This window comes from Apodemus sylvaticus, chromosome 4, assembly GCF_947179515.1.
Source record: "Apodemus sylvaticus chromosome 4, mApoSyl1.1, whole genome shotgun sequence".
Taxonomy (NCBI): domain Eukaryota; kingdom Metazoa; phylum Chordata; class Mammalia; order Rodentia; family Muridae; genus Apodemus; species Apodemus sylvaticus.
Window position 1 is genome coordinate 152,208,089 of NC_067475.1, and position 20,399 is coordinate 152,228,487.

Here is a 20,399-nt window from a genome sequence, read left to right on the forward strand (position 1 = left end):
ATTGAATGAAGACCCAGAAATGAACTCACACATCTATGGTCACTTGATCATTGACAAAGGAGTTAAAGTCATCCAGTGGAAAAAGGAGAGCATTTTCAAGAAATGGCGATGCTCCAACTAGCAGTTAACATGTAGAATGATGCAAACTGATCCATTCTTATCTCCCTGTACAAAGCTCAAGTCCAAGTGGATCAAAGACCTCCACATAAAACAAGATACATTGAATCTAATAGAAGAAAAAGTGGGGAAGAACCTGGAGCACATGGGCACAGGGGCAAATTTCTTGAACAGAACACCAAAAGCTTATGCTCTAAAATCAAGAATTGACAGGACCTCACAAAATTGCAAAGCTTCTGTAAGACAAAGAACACTGTCAATGGGACAAAATGGCATTTGGGAAAATATCTTTACCAATCCTACATCCTGATAGTGAGCTAATAACTCATATATCCAATGAATTCAAGAAGTTAGACTCCAGAGAACCAAAAAAACAAAAAAACAAAAAACAAAAAACAAAAACGAAAACAAAAACAAAACCCTATTAAAAACGGGGTACAGAGCTAAACAAAAATTCTCAACTTAGGAATACTGGATGAATGAGAAACACCTAAAGAAATGTTCAACATCCTTAATCATCAGGGAAATGCAAATCAAAACAACCCTGAGATTCCACCTCACACCTGTGAGAATGGCTAAGATCAAAAACTCAGGGAAAAATAGATGCTGGAGAGAATGTGGAGAAAGAGGAACGCTCCTCCATTGCTGGGATTGCAAGCTGGCAAAACCACACTCAAAATCAATTTGGAGGTTCCTCAAAAAATTGGACATAGTACTACCTGAGAGCCCAGCTATACCACTCCTGGGCATATACCCTGAACATGCTCCAACATGAAATAAGCGTACATGCTCCACATTTTTTTATAGCAGTCTTATTTATAATAACCAGAAGCTAGAAAGAACCTAGATTTCCTCAACAAAGGAACTGATACAGAAAATGTGGTACATTTATACAATGAAGTACTACTCAGTTATTAAAAACAATAAGTTCATGAAATTCTTAGACAAATGGATGGAGCTAGAAAGTATCATCTTGTGTGAGGTAATCCAATTATATGTAGTCACAGATATGTGGATATTAGCCCAAAAGCTCCAAATACCCAAGATACAATTAACAGACCACATGAAGCTCAAGAAGGGAGACCAAAGTGTGGATAATTTGATCCTTCTTAGAAGGTGATCACAATAACCAAGGCTCACAGCTAACCAATAGACTGAGTATAGGGTCCCCAATGGAGTAACTCAAGAAAGGACCCAAGGATCTGAAGAAGTTTGTAGCTCCATAGGAGCAACAGTAATATGTACCAATCAGTAACCCCAGAACTCCCAGGGACTAAATCACCAACCAAGGAGTACACATGGAGGAACCCACAGCTCCAGCTAGATATGTAGCAGAGGATGACCTTTTCAAATATCAATGTGAGGATAGGTCATTGGTCCTACCAAGGCTTGAAGCCTCAGTGTAGGGTAATGCCAGGATAGGAAAGAGGCACAGGGGTTGGTAAAAATGGAGGAGATGGATGGGATAGGGGTTTATGGAGGGGTAATGAGGAATGAGGATACCATTTGATATGTAAATAAAGCAAATATCTAATAAAATAAAAAAGAAAGAAAAATATTCTAACCTCTCATGGTCAAAGTCATGAAGTGATTAGGGAGACAACGGTCATATATTAACTTAATGCAGCCAATTTGTAGGAAAACTATACGTTATATATAATTAAATGGAGAGTTATTCAAAACAATTGCACTAAATCAGGAGCAAGACAAGGCTGTTCATGCTATAGTTATTGAATGTAGTACATGAAGTTCTATCTAGAAAAATGATACAACTGAAGGAGATTATTGAGATATAATTTAGAAAGGAAGAAGAAAATCACGTAATAATGTATCATTATTTGCAGATACTATATTAGTGTACATAAGTGATCCCAAAAAATCCTACCAGAGATCTCCTTCAGACAGTAAATAGCCTTCAGGAAAGTGGCTGGGTACAAGATCAACAACAACAAAAAATTATAGCTCTCCTTTATATAAAGGACAAATGGGTAGATAAAGTGAAAAGAGAAAATTACAGTCTTCATAATACCCACAAATAATATAAAATATCTTGGTGTAAGTTTAACCAAGCAAGCAAAGACCTGTATAACAAGAACATTAAATCTTTGGAGAAACAATTTGAAGAAGATATCAGAAGATGTAAAGATCTCACATGCTAATGGATCAGTAAGATTAACAGTAAAAATAGCCATCTACCAAAAGCATTTTATAGATTTTTGCAATTCACACAAAAATTCCAACACAATTCTTTACAGACCTTGAAAAAAAACATATTTCACTTCATATAGAATAACAAACAAAAACAAAAATAGGAGAGCTAAAACAATCCTGTACAATATAATAACTTCCACAATTATTACTTTCCCTGATTTCAAATTATACTACAAAGATATAGTAGTAAAACCACACGGTATTGTCATAAAAAGAGACAAGTTGGAATTGAATCAAAAGACCCTGATGTAGGTCTATAGACTTACAGACACCTGAATCTTATAAAGAAACCAGAAATATACAATGGAAAAAAGAATATATGTTAAGAAATGATGCTTTGGTTTAACTGAATGTTTGCAGATAAAAGAATGCAAATAGATCCATATCTATTTTCCTGCACAGAACTCAAAGAGTATCAAAGGCCCCAAGATAAAACCAAATACTCTGAACTCTGAAAGTGTGGAGTAGCCTTGGATACACTGGCACAGGAGACAACTTCCTGAACAGAACAATGAGGGCATAGGCACTAAACCTGGAAATTAACACATGTGACTTCATGAAACTGAAATATTCTATACGGGCAAAGGACACCATTAATATCACAAATGGCAGCTTACAGAATGGAAAATGATCCTCAACAACCCTATGTTCAACAGATGGCTGATATCAAAATACATAAAGAACTCAACAATATAGATATCAACAAATCAAATAATCCAATTAGTAATGGGGTACAAATAAAAACAATTTTAAACAGAAGAACCTTAAGTGGCTGAGAAACAAAAAGATGTTCAAATTCTGAGGCATGAGGGAAATGCAAATCAAAATGACTTTGTAATTCCATCTCATACCTGTCAGAATGACTAAGATCAAGAACACAAGTAGCAGATAATTCTGGAGAGGATGTGGAGCAAGGAGAAACACTCCTGGTTTCTTTATAAGATTCAGGTTTCTGTAGCTCTATAGACATACATCAGGAGTGTTTCCTGAAAACTCTACTTGCTTGTGGGAATGATAATCGTATAGCCATTTACGAAATCAGTATGGTGGTTTCTCAGGAAATTGGGAATTGATCTTCAAGACTTATTCCTAGGTATATACTAAAAGGATGATCTATTCTAGCACAAGGACACTTGCTCAACTATGTTCATAGCCACTTCATTAATAATAAGCAGAAACTGGAAAGAACCTATATGGCCCTTAAGTGAAAAATGGATAAAGAAAATGTGGTATATTAATACAATGAAGTAACTCAGCTATTAAAAATGACATCATAAAATTTGCAGGCAAATGGAAGGTTCTAAAATAGTCAACATGATAAAGATAACTCAGACTCAGAAAGACAATCATTGAATGTACTCACTTGAAAGTTAACATTAGCTGTTAAATAAATGACAAACATGCTACAATCCAGAAACCCAGAGAAGCTAAATAACAAGATGGCCTCAAGTGTGTGTGTGTGTGTGTGTGTGCTGGGGGCGGGGGTATGCATGGATCTCCTTGGGAAAGGAACATAAAATAGATTTTGTGGGCAGACTCGGGGTGGGTAAAGATTGGGAGAGGAGGAAAAAGTCAAGGGATTGTGGAGGTATAGAGGAAAAGATTACTGAGAGTGATGACTAGAATTAGGGGACATTTTGGGGTGATATAGAAACTGAATGCAGTGGAAATTGCCTGGGTTCCACTGGTGAGTGTAGCAAAGACTCCTAGTAATGGGGTATATAGAGCCTGAACTAGCCATCTTCTGTAGCCACATAAGGTTTCCAGTAGAGGGATTAAGACATCAGCCAAGCCACAAGTCCTTTGACTTACAATGTGTCCTTCCCACAAGACAAGCTGGTCTAATGGATGCATAGAGCTTGTGTGAGTAATAGCTGTTCCAACTTAAGGCTCAAGCCACAAGAGGAAGCCCATGTATAACACTGTCTAAATGGTCAGTAACCAGTGCTCAGAGACCTAGGATAGAACCATACACAACACAACTGTCAAAACCAAAAACAGACGCAAAAGCAAAAGACACCCTAAAAACAAAAACAAAAGAAAACCCCCAAGCCCCTGAAAACAAACAAACAAAAAAACCAAAACAACTATATTAGAAAACCAACCAAACAAAAAAGTCAATAAAATGATATCTTAATGATACTTCACTATACTCATAATCCGGAGCCTGGCCCAAAGGTCATCTGAGAAGCTTCACCCAACAACTGAGGGGAAGAGATAAAGAGACGCATAGTCAAACAGGCAGACTTTGGGGAACCGGAACCGTGTGGTAGGAATCTAGGAACCAGAGAGGTAGGGTACTCCACAAGACCACAGCCCACTGAAGCAATTAAGGAGGGCTCACAGGTGCTTGCAGATACTGAACCTATAGCTAGAAATCTTATATGGGTCTGACATAGGTCCTCTGCATTTATGTTGTGGTTGTGTAGCTTGGTTTTCTTGATTCTTTTGCCTGCTCTGAAGAGCCTTTTTCTCCCACTGGGTTGCTTCACAAAGTCTTGATATGAAAGTTTGTGCATAATTGTATTGTAACTTGCTATAATATCCCCAGCAGACCTGCTGTTTTTTGAAGGGAAATGGAGAAAAAAATGGATCAGGGAAAAGGGGTGGTGGGGGTGAGAGAAGAATTTAAAAAACAAATCATATAAAACACACATGTTCAAGACCAGTCTGGGCAACACTGAAAGCCATTATTAACAAGAACAACAAAAATGTGACTCAAGTGTTTCAAAACGTTGTCTTTATCACAGATTTTATTTTTTACTGATTCAGATTTATAGACAAATTTAATGCATATCTTTATTTATTCCTAATTTTCTTCTCTTATGAAAGAGTCAATGATTTCACTCACCTTTTCCTTCAGATATATATTTCCCTACAAATATATAGCTGTACTGCATATACATTGTAGCTTTTAGGTGAGAATATATTCTTATAGGGTTGGAGAGATGAGAAAGGGTAAAACACGTGTTGTGCAAGCATAACCTGAGTCCAGCTCTCATAATAAACAGTCCTAGCACCTGTTTGAAACCCCAGCACCAGAAAAAGGTCAAATACAAGTGGATACCTAGGGTTTCATTGGCCAACCACTTGGTGAGCTCCAGTTTAAGTGTCAGAGAGAGAATTTGTCAAATAAAATAAGCTGGATATAAAGAAAGATATGCAGCTGGGCAGTAGTGGCGCATGCTTGTAATCCCAGCACTCTGGGAGGCAGAGGCAGGTGGATTTCTGAGTTTGAGGCCAGACTGGTCTACAGAGTGAGTTCTAGGACAGCCAGGGCTATACAGAGAAACCCCGTCTCGAAAAAACCAAATCCAATACCAAACAAGGGAAAGACCTATATGACAAGAACTTCAGATCTCTGAAGAAGGAAATTGAAGATCTCAGAAAATGGAAAAATCTTCCATGCTCGTGGATTGCCAGGATTAATATAGTTAAAATGGCCATCTTGCCAAATGCAATCTACAGATTCAATGCAATCTCCATCAAAATCCCAACCTAGTTCTTCATACAGCTAGAAAGAGCAATTCTCAAATTCATCTGGAATAACAAAAAAACCCAGGATAGCTAAAACTATTCTCAACAGTAAAAGAACTTCTAGAGGAATCAGTATCCCAGACCTCAAACTTTACTACAGAGCAATAGTGATAAAAACTACATGGTACTGGTACAATATCAGGCAAGTGTCAGGCAAGTGGATCAATAGAATAGGATTGAAGACCCAGAAATGAACCCACACACCTATGTTCACTTGCTCTTCAACAAAGGAGCTAACTAAAAGCATCCAGTGGAAAAAAAGATAGTCTTTTCAATAAATGGTGCTGGTTCAACTGGAGGTCAGCATGCAAAAGAATGTGAATCTATCCATTCTTATCTCCTTGTACTAAGCTCAACTCCAAGTGGATCAAGGACCTCCACATAAAACCTGACACACTGAAACTAATCGAAAAGAAACTGGGGAAGACCCTTGAGGACATGGGCACAGGGGAAAATTTCCTGAATAGAACACCAATAGCTTATGCTCTAAGATCAAGAATTGACAAATGGGACCTCATAAAACTACAAAGTTTCTGTAAGGCAAAGGACACTGTTAAAAGAACAAAACGTCAACCAACAGATTGGGAAAGGATCTTTACCAACCCTAAATCTGACAGAGGGCTAATATCTAATATATACAAAGAACTCCAGAAGGTAGAACGCAGAGAACCAAATACCCCCATTAAAAAGTGGGGTACCTAGCTAAACAAAGAATTTTCACATGAAGAACTTCAGAGGGCTGAGAAACACCTTAAGAAATGTTCAACATCATTAATCATTAGGGAAATGCAAATCAAAACAACCCTGAGATTTCACCTCACACAAGTCAGAATGGCTAAAGTGAAAAACTCAGGAGACAGTAGGTGCTGGCGAGTATGTGGAGAAAGAAGAACACTCCTCCACTGCTGGTGAGATTGTAAGATGGTACAACCACTTTGGAAATCAGTCTGGAGGTTCCTCAGAAAACTGGGCATGACTCTTCCAGAGGACCCTGCTATACCTCTCCTGGGCATATACCCATAGGATTCCCCATCATGTAATAAGGACATATGCTCCACTATGTTCATAGCAGCCCTATTTGTAGTAGCCAGAAGCTGGAAAGAACCCAAGTGTCCCTCAATGGAGGAATGGATACAAAAAATGTGGTATATTTACTCAGTGGCGTACTATTCAGCCATTAGAAATAATGAATTCATGAAATTAGACAAATGGGTGAAGCTGGAGAACATCATACTAAGTGAGGTAACCCAATCTCAAAAGATAAATCATGGCATTCACTCACTGATAAGTGGTTATTAACCTAGAAACTTGGAATACCCAAGAAATAATCCACATATTAAATGATGTCCAAAAAGAATGGAGGAGTGGCCCCTGGTTCTGGAAAGACTCAGTGCAACAGTATAGGGGAATATCAGAACAGGGAAGTGGGAAGGAATAGATGGAGGAACAGGGAGAGGGATGAGGGCTTATAGGACTTGTGGGGAGTAGGAACCCAGAAAAGGGGAAATCATTTGAAATGTAAATAAAGAATACATCGAATAAAAAAAAAGAAGCTTTATAATAAAAGATACTTACAAATGAATAAAAAATCACACTTCCAAATTAACCAGATCCAAAATCTTTTAACTTCAAGAACTTAAATATAGTTAAAAGTATTTGAAATAGAAAATAGAACATTTCACATTAAAATTTACTCTTTATGTATTGAATGTATTTTATTTATTAATTTATTACCCAACCCCAAAATCTGCAATAGAATTATGACTAAAAAAACAATTAGCTTTATATCCTTTCTCACAACTGGAGTTCAATTTCTGTATGCAGTCCTTCCTCATACCCTTTTGATTTTCTTCTGATTTCTTTTGTTATACTGTACCCACAGTTGCATTAGTTCATATGTGTACACATAGTATTGTTTTCATGTAGTACCAAATTTTGAGAGTGGGAGTGAGTTTCCATGTTGTAGGTGTTCTATTCAAAAAGTTTATGCCACCTCCAATATTATAAAGGGCATCCTGTGTGCATTTCCTATCTATTGTGAATAGAGTAGGAATGAACACGAATAGATAAGTTTCTCTGAAGTAGGAGGGTATACATCATCTAGGTTATATATGCTTGGGAATAGTATTGCAGGGTCACATTGCAGTTCAATTTCTTGTTTTAGAAGAAAAATTCGGTCTGATTTCCCAAATGGCCTCATTAACACTTAAATCAACACTGCATTAGAACTTACCCTTCCTTACATCCACCCCAGCATTTGCTATTATCTGTATTCCTGATGGTGACCATTCTGACTTGGGTAAGATGGAATCTTAGGGAAACTTCAATCTATACTTCACTGATAGCTAAGGATATCCAACAATTTAAAAGTGTTTAATAGTCATTTGAGACATTTGTATTCATATCTATAGTCTATTATTACACATTTTGTTTAATATTCACATGTGTGTATAATGCATTTAGGTCATTCTTTCTCCATTCCCATCTCTTCAATTCATCCAACATCCTTTAGTACTTTTCCCTCAAGATTTCTTGTGCTTTCTCTATTTCTCTTTTTTTGTAATACCTCTGAGTCCATTTAGTGCTGCTAGTGTATGCATGGGAGTGTAAGCATTTACTGGGGAATGTGCAGCCATTGTTTTAATATTTATTTAGTTTTTTGTATAGTCTACACATTAATGTTCTACCAGATGAATGGCTGGCAGAGATAGCTCCTATTCAGTGGGCTTCCTTTTCACTGGGTTCACATTTTTCTTTGCTGCACAAAAGATGTTCAGCTTTACAAGACCACATTTGTCAGTCCTTGCTTTTATTTCCTGTGCTACTGGAGCATAATTCAGAAAATCTTTACCTGTAACATGTTGAAGTGTCCACCCTGATTTTTTCTGTGGTAGTTTTGAGCTATCAGGTATTATGTTGAAGTCTTTGGTCCATTTATAGCTAAGTTTTGTGCAGTGTAACATGAAAAATATCTAGTTTAATTTTTCTGAATATTGTTATTCAGGTTTCATAGGGCTATTTGTTTGAGATAGTGTCTTTTCTGCATTATACAGTTTGTCAACATTCTGATAGCTATAATTAGGCACATGGAATTATATCTGTGTTCTTTATCCTGTTCCACTGATGTATTTGTCTAATTTTTGTTTGCCACATCATGATTTTTTTATTTCAGGTTTATATTAATTAAATATATATAGTATAATTAAATAAGTTCTGGTTGTGCCTTCTGCAGTATTTTCATCTGAGTACAAAAGTTTGAGAGAGTATTAAATTTCAGACAATACCGTGTCTTCATTAGAGTTTTTTATTTTTTCACTAATATGGGGAATTTACTTCTGAGGTATATGTGTATTTTAATGAACGGTATGTCTAAGATTTTTTTCTTAGTTTTTTAAGCATTTACTTATTTTTATAAGCCTTGATATTTACCATGGAAAATATAGCTATTTTAGTCTATCCCACAAATAATTCAGGTATTTCGCTCTAAGTTTTATCCCAAATAGTCTACAGTACTGCAATCTGAACAGAGTAAGCATTCTCAACTACTAAGCCTGCATTAACTGGGAAAATGCGAATGCATAAAATTCTAGGTCATAGTTTGTATTCAAGAGACTAGAAAAATGATCATTTTCCTAAAAGTAAATAAAATTTCTAATAAATTTCTTATAATTTTGAGAAAATATGAAGCCATAAATAATAGCACAAAATACCCAAATATAAGGATTGAAAGGCATTTGATATATATCATTGTACAGTACAAAGCATTTGAGGTTAAAATTTACCTAAATAAATTAAAATTTTCACTGATTCCTATATTTTTAGCTCCCATGCAGTAACCTCAAATCAGTGAAAAATGTTAGATTAAGTGGGTTTTAATTCTTTGTAAAGCTTACAGAAAGCTTGTATGGCCATCACCATCTGGAGGATCTTGGCTCCACAAAATTTTGCCTGATTAGTTTGCCATAAAGACTACACCTCAAATTCACAACTAGGCATAATCCACCAACAGGTCATGCTGCAAAATTAAGGAGCAACAGACTGACTGATTCTAAGCCCTCAATTTAAATAACTTACATGTAATAGATTATTACTGTTAGATAAAATGAAAGTCTAATCCTCCAAGATCCTATATCTAGGTCTGTAAAATTAGACCTAGAAATTTTGAACTTAATTGTCTATTATTTCTATAGTATTCTTCACATGTCTAATACATTACTTTTAAAAATTAACTTTTTTTAGGCCAGTGGTGTTTTTCTATATATGACAGTGGTTAAAATGAGTTATTATTCATTTACAAGATGCACAAATATATTCTACATAGCATCGACTCTAATACAAAGGGTAAAAGTAATGTGTCACCACTGTCCCATCAATTAAAATAAGCACAGCATGGAAATCAGTCTTGCGGTTCCTCAGAAATCTGGGTGTGACACTTCTGGATGACCCTGCTATACCACTCCTGGGCATATACCCAGAGGATTCCCCGGCATGCAAGAAGGACACATGCTCCACTATGTTCATAGCAGCCCTATTTGTAGTAGCCAGAAGCTGGAAAGAACCCAAGTGTCCCTCAATGGAGGAATGGATACAAAAAATGTTGTATATTTACACATGGAGTACTATTCAGCCATTAGAAACAGTGAATTCATGAAATTCTTAGACAAATGGATGGAGCTGGAGAACATCATACTAAGTGAAGTAACCCAGTCTCAAAAGATAAGACATGGTATGCCTATGATATTAGCCTAGATATTAGCCTAGAAACTTTGAATACCCAAGACATAATCCACATATTAAATGATGTCCAAAAAGAACAGAGGAGTGGCCCATAGTTCTGGAAAGCCTCAGTGCAGCAGTATGGGGAAATACCAATACAGGGAAGAGGGAAGAGGTAAATGGGGGAACAGTGGAGGGAAGAGGGCTTATGAGACTTTCAGGGAGTAGGGAGCCAGATAGGGGGAAATCATTTGAAATGTAAATAAAGAATATATCTATAGAATAAAAAAACGTTTTCAAGCAGAAAAAAGAAATGTAAATAAAGAATATATCAAAAAAAGCAAACAACAAAAAAAAGGACTTCCAAAAAATTAGGCACAGCATGCAACTCACAAGGCATCAAGAATAGTTGTTTGAGAGGGGCTCTTAACCTGTGTCTCTTTACACTTAATTTCCAATTTTGTTTGTGAACATGAAACTTGGATTTAATACATACATATTTGTAAAAAACAAAGACATCAAAATGTGTGACTATAAAATTTTGAGCTCATAAACATAAAAGCAAGACAAATTAACTAAAATCCTATAACTCAATCTTAAACTAGTGTTGAGCAGTCTTCCTGACCACTGCATGTCCTCTAGGTCTCCTCTCCTCCTCTCCTCTCCCTCTCCTCCCTGTCTCCTCCCCATCTCATCACTCTCCTTTTCTCTTGTGTTTTATAATTCAAATTAGGAATAAAGTGGGAGTAATTATGGAAGTCTCTTATGGGAAAGTGACACCATAACTGGAACCAAAATCCATGAACAAAGTTCACTGCTCCATGGTTAGTAAGCCTAAGGAAATTCTACTCCTTTTTCGCCTACTGTCTTTATGTTTTCATTAATAAAACAGGTATTTTATTTTTATCAATATGATATGTATATGCCATCAGGTTATAGATGAATTACTTTTAATCTATTCTCTTTTGATGAATATGGGTTTGCATTTTTCCTTGTGTAACAGAAGCTATGACAACTAAGTAGGTCAATACATTGAAGAAAGTGTACTGCTCTGTGAGACATTTCTTTTTCTGATTATCTATTTATGGGACGTTTCCATGCATAGAACTTCTGTGTTTATAATTACTGTTAGGGCAGTTTAGCTTCCACTGACATCTAATTTTTGCTTTCCATATCCTTGACCTGATCTGTCTTCCACTCTGAGCTCTTGTCAATTGCCCTGACATTAACTCTATCACACTATCACATTGAGATTCTCCCTAGTTCTTGTTAGATGCCTTGGGTCGTGATTACTTCTCAGGACAATTGCACACGTTGCTTTCTGATCTAAGTACTATCTTATTAACCTACAGTACTATATCTTTTCACGTTAACTTTTATCTACTTTTAGCTGTATCTACTACTGAAGTGTAAATAAAACAAGAAGGGAATTTGTCTATACAGACTGATTGTTCTTACATTTACTAAGTGCCAAAATGTTTCTGGCATTGCACATGCTGACTCATTTCCTCTCGTTTTAATCCCAAATTTCCAATTTAATTACATATATCAGTGTCATGTTATGTAAGTCTTCCTTTCCAGTTATTATTGGCCACCCACAGATTTGTGTATTTTGATAATACCTAGTCAGAATATAAGATCTCACAGTGAGTTATTTAGTGTCATTATAGATCATGAGGGTATTTGTGTACAAGAAGTTCTGGAAATCCAGAAAATGAAGAGATACTTGGAAAAGTATTACTCAGTTCAAGAATGTAGATTATAACATGTGTGCCTGGAGAAAAGTCATGCTAGCAACTTCCTACCCTGCTTATAACAGATTGCTGCAAACTTGGTTGTTTATTACTATATAGATGAACTATTTTACATTTGTGAGTATGATAAATAATATATAGGGCATAGAATATACATTCTATTTGTAGAAGAATCTATTTCACTGCCTATTTCAACATCTAGACTCTAGATTTTAGGAGCTGGCTACATTCTTCAACATGTAGTCTTATCAGACCAAGATTCTGCTTCTATTTTCATATTCAGTCTTTCTCTTTTACTTCCCTTTTCGCCTTCACAGAGGGAAATCAAACTTTCCCTGGCTTATATTGGGCCTGGAAGATAATCCAGGATAATCTCTCTGTCTCAAGGAGAACATTTCACCACCACATCTGTTGTCTCTACTGGCATAGAAAGCAACATATTTAATATTCTTAGGAATTAGGACATGGGTGTTTTTGCTAGATTATTCTGCCTAACATGAAGGATAATATGATACAGTTGAATATGAGCCTAAATGGGGCAACTGAGGAGATTAAGGCTTTCATCAAAAAAGAGGGCGATTTTAATGAAGAAGCATTTTAATGAATTTAGTATTATACTCAACAGTTCATCTCAACCAAAGCAGGATCTGTAGTAGTAATATATAGAGTGTGATTAACATACTAACTAGGAGAGTTCATTGAAGTATAAGTTACCACTTGATATCTTTCCACGTTGACACTGGCAGATAAGGAAATTTGAATTTATCCACAATTAGCTTTCGGAGAAAAATTTATACTTCATATATTATCTGTATTTTATATGCACAATTAAATTATTTTAGCATATTTATAAGTTTTTGGCTGTAACCCAATCAATTTTAGAACATTTTTATAACCTGTAAAAATTATACTTCTTGGCATTAACTCTTAATGTTAATCTACTAACCCAGCTCTAAGCAAATAATAATTTACTGAATATCTCTACAGATTTTCTACTTGGGTCATCATATGTAAAATAAATCAAACAGTGAGGTATTTTATTTTTTTCTACATTCACTTAGCATATTATTTATCTGTTCATTAAGCTTGTAACATGGTTAATATTTATGTCATCTTTATTCACCAAATAATATTCCACTAAGTATATATGCTACATTTTATTTTCTTGAACATAAAATTAAAGACATTTAGAAGTTCCTAGTATTTTCATATCATGAATAATCTGTATTAAATACTTATGTACAGTTTTCTTTGGAAATATAACTTCATTTTATTTGATATACACCTGAAGTTGATTATACTTCATGTTATCAGCCCCAAAGCAAACTTACTATTAGTTTGCTAAAGTGATACAATTTTTCTCTGTCTCTATCAGTATGTATAAATGTATGTATTAATGTATGTATGTATGTATGTATGTATGTATGTATGTATATATATATGTATGTTTGTATATAGAGTAGTAAACCTCTAAATTCTCACTGGAGATGAAAAGGGGGAAGTAGTCGGTTAATAATATAGAGACTCTAAACTGGTCAAAGAACAAAGAGACATCTTCCTCCTTTATGGTCCCCTCAAGGCTCAGGGTTCAACACCTAAAGTTTGGAAGAAAGAATGTAAGAGATAAAGGTGGTAAAGGATTTCTGGAAAGCTCTGTGAACTAAACAGTATAGGACCTGTGAAAAGATAGACTCATAGCAACTATAACTGCATGTAGAAGACTCAAGTCAGCTAAAATTTTAGCATAGTTAGAGAAGTGGCTCACAAGGCCGTACTCATAGCTGAAGATTTCTTGGTAACTGATGACTACAGGAAAAGGGAAAGTCATTTTATTCTTTTTTAATTCAAATTTTATTTTATTCAAAATTTTTCTTATAAGATGTCAATATTCCTCTGTAGGGCTCTACACTGATGCACATGCTGGCATCACCATGAGTATGCTGAGTTTGTAGAAGAACACATGAGCTTGAAATAGAAAATATGTAGGCATAAGAACGAATTTGAGAAGGAAGGACTGTAGGGTGATTTGAGTAAAACACATTATATTCATTTATAAAATTGGCAAATATTTTTAAGTAAAAAAAACCTGCTAAACTGTTCTTTATATCAGTGTACATTCTAACTAGCAGTGTATGAAAGTTCCCCTTTCTGCAAACACTTTACATATACTATGATTTATTTTAGCTACACTGGTGAGTGTGAAGGGTCTCACTGTGTACACCAAATGGGTTGAAATTTATAATCATTCCCTTTTACTCTTCCCAGTGCTAGGATTTTTTTTATCTTGATCATCACTATCATTGTTATCTTGGTTCTAAAGAATAATTAAGAACCAAATTAATAAAATTGCATATTTATTTGTATTTATATTATTTGGGGAGATAGCAATTCTGATATTCAAATACTGGTTCGATTTTGTTGTTTTGCTCTTTATTAGTATGTTTTGTAAGTTATTAATACATTGGATTTGGGTTCCCTATGATCTGCTGATCTTCGCATTGTATCACATTGTATGTTTCTGTGCTATTCTTGAGTTTTCTGCAAAGACAAGCTTTTCAATGAGGAGTAATATGTTCCTCAAATGCATCCATAAGGGTAAGATTGAGAATTTAGTTAAGAATTTCAATAGTCTACCAAAATGACAGTAGTAGATTCTCTTATAAGATCCATAACTTTACCAATCCTAGGATGTTGAGTGTGATTCTAGTACCAGATTTGGGTATATCTATTTTGTAACTTCTGCATCTATGACTCAGGGAACATCATGAGAGAGGGGTTGGGAATATTGTATCAGATGGAATACTGGAGGATCTACAGTGAAATAGTTTCTTCGTGAAATCTGCAACATATAAAACCAGAAAAATGACAATAACAATAGATGTGCTATTATGGAAGGAGAAAATTCCACAGAATCTTACATTTACACACACACAAAAACCCTACAAGCAAGTAATGTCATCTTAGAGTGAATTAGCCTCTATCAGGCATGGGCCTCCTCCCTGGTTATCCAATACCAATAGATATTCTTGAAATTATATACACATAACGAAAATGGAGTCAGACAGTTGTGTTTATTTATTTTTTTACATATTTATCCACAACTTCACATCTATACATATATATCCATGTATACATATTATGCACATATATACATATGCACACATATATTATGTATATGTGCTTATAACAACAATAATAAAAATAAGCTATAAATTTCAGAGCTGAAGTAACAGAAGAACTGGAGGGAAATGACTTCATAAGATGGGAAGAAGGAAGGGAAGAAGAAAAGTAATATAATTATATTTTAATGGAAATGTATAAAAACAGTAAAATCTTATTTATATGTTGAAAATTGTAATGTCACTAGTATTTGTGTTCAACTATTTTTCTCACATTTTATGAACTATCGTAGTGACATGCCAACTGACAGTAACTAGACATTGACCAAGGTGAAGTTCTACTCCCAGCCTTTTTTTCTTTTTTTATTTATTTGATATATTCTTTATTTACATTTCAAATGATTCCCCCCTTTCTGGCTCCCCACTCCCTGAAACTCCCAAAAGCCCTCTTCCCTCCCCCTATTCCTCCATCTACCCCTTCCCACTTTCCTGTTCTGGTATTCCCCCTATACTGATGCACTGAGGCTTTCCAGAACCAGGGGCCACTCCTCCATTCTTCTTTGACATCATTTAATATGTGGATTATGTCTTGGGTATTCAGTTTCTAGGCTAATATCCACTTATCAGTGAGTGTATACCATGATTGATCTTTTGAGACTGGGTTACCTCTCTTAGTATGATGTTCTCCAGTTCCATCCATTTGTCTAAGAAATTCATGAATTCATTGGGCAAAAAAAAACTCCTGGCTGGGTTGGCACCCCGATGGCCCCCCGAACAGCCCAGGGCCTGGGTGCAGGCCAATGCCCGTCGGGCTCAGACCCCCACGATGTTGGCCTCGGGTTATGTTTGTGTACCTCAGTCTGTGTGGTCTCTCTGGAGTCCGAAACCAAGATGGAGGTGAGTCTCTCCTGACTGGCGGGAGGCCGAGTTCTGAAGTGGCTTCCGTGCAGCAAAAGCAAGTTAGTTAATTCTTAGTGTAAGAATATTTTTATGTATTACTTATTTGTTTTTTTCTTGAATTGAAAATAGATATTTTATATAATGTATCATTATTATGTTTTTCATTCCTATGTTCCTCCCAGTGTTTTCCCACCTCCCTTTCCATACATTTCTAACCATTCTCTGTCTTTTATTAAGAACAAAGATACTATGTTCAGTATGGACAGTAATAAAAAAGATAAAGTGTAATAGAGTTAGATAAAACAATATCAAACATCAGAACAGGACCAAAGGAACAAACAGAAGAAAAATATCCCAGGAAAGGCAGAGACCCACCTGTTTACATACTGAGGACCCTCATTAAAAACACAAAACCAGAAGCCATACTATATAGACAAAGTACTTGTAGAGCATATTTTCATATTTTTACTTCAAAATAGAAAAAAATAAATAGAAGAGATAAAATTTTATAAAGAAAAAGTATCAATATAACACTATGAGACAAGGAACCTCCAAAGGTGCTGATGAGTTAGGTTTCTGTTGGCCATTTACTGCTGGGAATATGGCCTACCCTTAAGAGTAGTTTGTTTCTTCAGTGAGACTCCCTTAGGAAAAAAATGCTTTATCATTGCATTAGATATAGCTTTTGGGTTTGAATGGGAACATGTGTCCTCTAGAAAAAAGTTGCCCTCCCCTCATAGTAATCACAACACTAAAGGTACACAACAAAAATATTTAAAACTACAAGGGGAAAACATCAAGTATCATATAAAAGTAGACTCATTAGAGTAGTACATTATTTCCCAATAGAGACTCTAAATGCCAGAAGTGCTTGGGCAGATATTCTAACTGCAATAGTATACTTCTTGAATCATATTTCTATTATACTGGTATCATATTTATCCTTATCCAATGTACACAATCATAATAATCATAGAATTGTTTTGTATTAAAAGTGGAAAGTATACGTTTTCAACATTACCCTTATCTCAGTATGGTTTTGTTTATTTTCATATAAATTGAATTTGCATAGGAGTTATACACTCCATCAATTGTGGAAAGAACTCTGATGAGATTTTCAGATGGGTCTATTGAATATGGAAAAAATTGCAGAGTATTGTCATCTTGCAGTGTTGGTTGTCTTCCTATGAACTAAGAACACATATGATTTTATTTAAATATTCTTTAATTTTTTCAATGCTTGTAATTTTGTATTATTTCCTACATTCATAACTATTATTTTGTTTCTCAAGTTATCATGTTTTACTGATTTATTATTTGATTGTTTATTCTAGTGCATTTGTTTCATAAAACTCTGAAAACATGAGTTTTCAATAATTTTAATCATTCCTTAATAATATCTATATACTAGATCATGGCATCTGTAAAATAATATTTCTTCCTCTCTTATTAGAACTTCTTCTATGCTATTTTGTTAGCTAATTGACATGGATACAAGCTCCACACATTTCCTCACTTCCGACCTTGTATTCACTTTTTAACCACTGGCTAGACATCGATATTCTTTATTAGGTTGAAAATGATAAATCTGTTTTGAAAGGACTTACTATTTCCATATTTTTTATAAATCTTATCTGTGAAGCAGTTGGAATGATTATCACGTTTTTTTTTATTTTCTTCTATGTTATGGTTTATTAATTGGTTTTTATATGTGAGATCAACTTGCCTTTCAAGTATAAATCTCCTTTGGTTTGGTTGCTGGTATCTTTTGAAGCTATCAATTTTCATTATTTGTAGTTTTTATATTTTCATATTCATCTATCTTATAAAACATGTCTACAAGTATTTGAATTTCCTTATGTCATTACACGCATATGTAAAAACATGAATGTTTGGGTTATATAATATACAACAAGTAGTTGAAGTTTAACAATACAAGGATGTCACTTCTTGTTTAAGGATTCATATAATGAAGAAATATTTACACCAGTCAACTCTTTTCACATTTCATTTGAATAATTTTGCTATTGAAATGGCCCCTAGAATTACCTCAGGAAAGCTATACCATGCTTCTCTGTACAATGCTCTTATGAAAAAAATTCATGTGCTACATAAACTTTATTTAGACATGAACTATGGAGCTATTGGCTATAAATACAATGATAATGAATAGTGACTGATCTTTAACCAAAGAGACATAAAACAAGGCTGTGTATTGATCAGATGATAAAAATGAGACCATGGGAATACAGCACTGTATTTTCCCCAGGGGCAATAATTCTGTCCTCACTGAATCAGCTTTTTCAGTCACTTTATATTGTATATTAATTTCTTATTAAAATCAGTGGTATGTTTGGAAGATAGGAGCACAAATAAGTAGAGAATTAATTGGTAGTTTTCAATTGCTATGATGCTTTACAATAAGAGAAATGCTGATCTCATAAGCAATTGGGGTTTGTTTCATCATTTTTTACTGTATTGAATTGTTTGTAAAAATTGGATGCTAATAGATGTCTCATGTTTTCACAGAATTCACAGAAAATGGGGCTTTATCATTGTTTAAGAGAAAACAATTCAATTAGTTCTTTGAAAGTTTCATATATTATTTGGTCAGACTCAGCCAGTCCACTTTTTTGTACAGTCTTCTCTGTCCACTGAATTCTACATTCTGTTTCCTTTAAAGGTTTTACAACAAACTTGTGATGCTGAAAATATGCTTGGATGCATGTTTTTTCTCTGGAGCATGGTCAGCTTATCTCTCCGAGATGAACCATCCTTTTCCAGTATCTAATAATCGTCAATCTGTTCCCAGTTAAGGTACCCAACTCCTCTCTCTATTCTGGCATTAGGTCTGACTTTGGCTTTCACAGGTTTTGTGAATTCTATCACAACTGCTGTTGAGTTCACATATGCAACTGCCCTGATATGTCCAGAAAATATTTCTTTGTAGTCATCCTTTTCCTTTGGCTCTGAAACTTTTTCTGATACCTTGAGTCTTAGAATGGGAATGTATGTGTGTGTGTGTGTGCGTGTGTGTGTGTGTGCGTGTGTGTGTGTGTGTGTGTGAATGTAGGTATATGTACATATATATATATATGTTGTATACATTCATGTGTATATACATGTACTTAGGTCTGTTATATAGGTAGACTTTTTAAACATGTAATAAAATTCTAGATTCCTAAATGAAAATTGAGAATAAACATGTATATGTACATGTATTGATATGTGTATATATATATATAAATATCATATTTATATGTTATATATAGATATCTCAATCATCTCTCTATATCTCTCTATCTCTATCTATATCTATATCATCTATATAGCTATAGCTATAGCTATGTTTATATTTCCTTTAGAGCTCAGTAATCTCAGTCTCTTATACTTTGCGCCTTAGCCAGGTTTTGATTTTTGTGTGAATCTACTGAAAATAGAAAATAGAAGTTTTGGCTGGAGAGATGGCTCAGGGTTTAAGAGCACGAACTCCTCTTCCATGGGTCCTGAGTTCAGTTCCCAGCAACCACATGTTCGCTCATAACCACATGTAATGAGATCTGATGCCCTCTTCTGATGTGTCTGAAGACAGCTAGCTACAGTGTATATATATGTAATACACTGTATATATTATATACATATATATAATAAATCTTAAAAAAGAAAACAGAAGCTTCATGACTTTTAAAATCTTGTCTATTTTATTAAATTTATCTAGTTAGTTATTATGAATTATTCCTAATATTTCATTAATATTATCTTATGTTGATAAATTCTGTAATAACAGCTAAACTTTTATTCTTGTTTCAGGTATTTATTTGTATTTACATTTTTGGGGTGTGTTCATCACTTATTTAGATGTTGATGCGCTTACACTGAGTTTTTCAAGCTGACAAACTATTTTTTCCCACGGACCTATAACCATACATTCCCATATAGAATTAATATATGGTTGAACAAGCATTAATACACATCACCATTATATAATAAAACAAATGATCAGGTATCTAATTGTTAAGTTGCATAGCTCAAAAGGCATATAAAA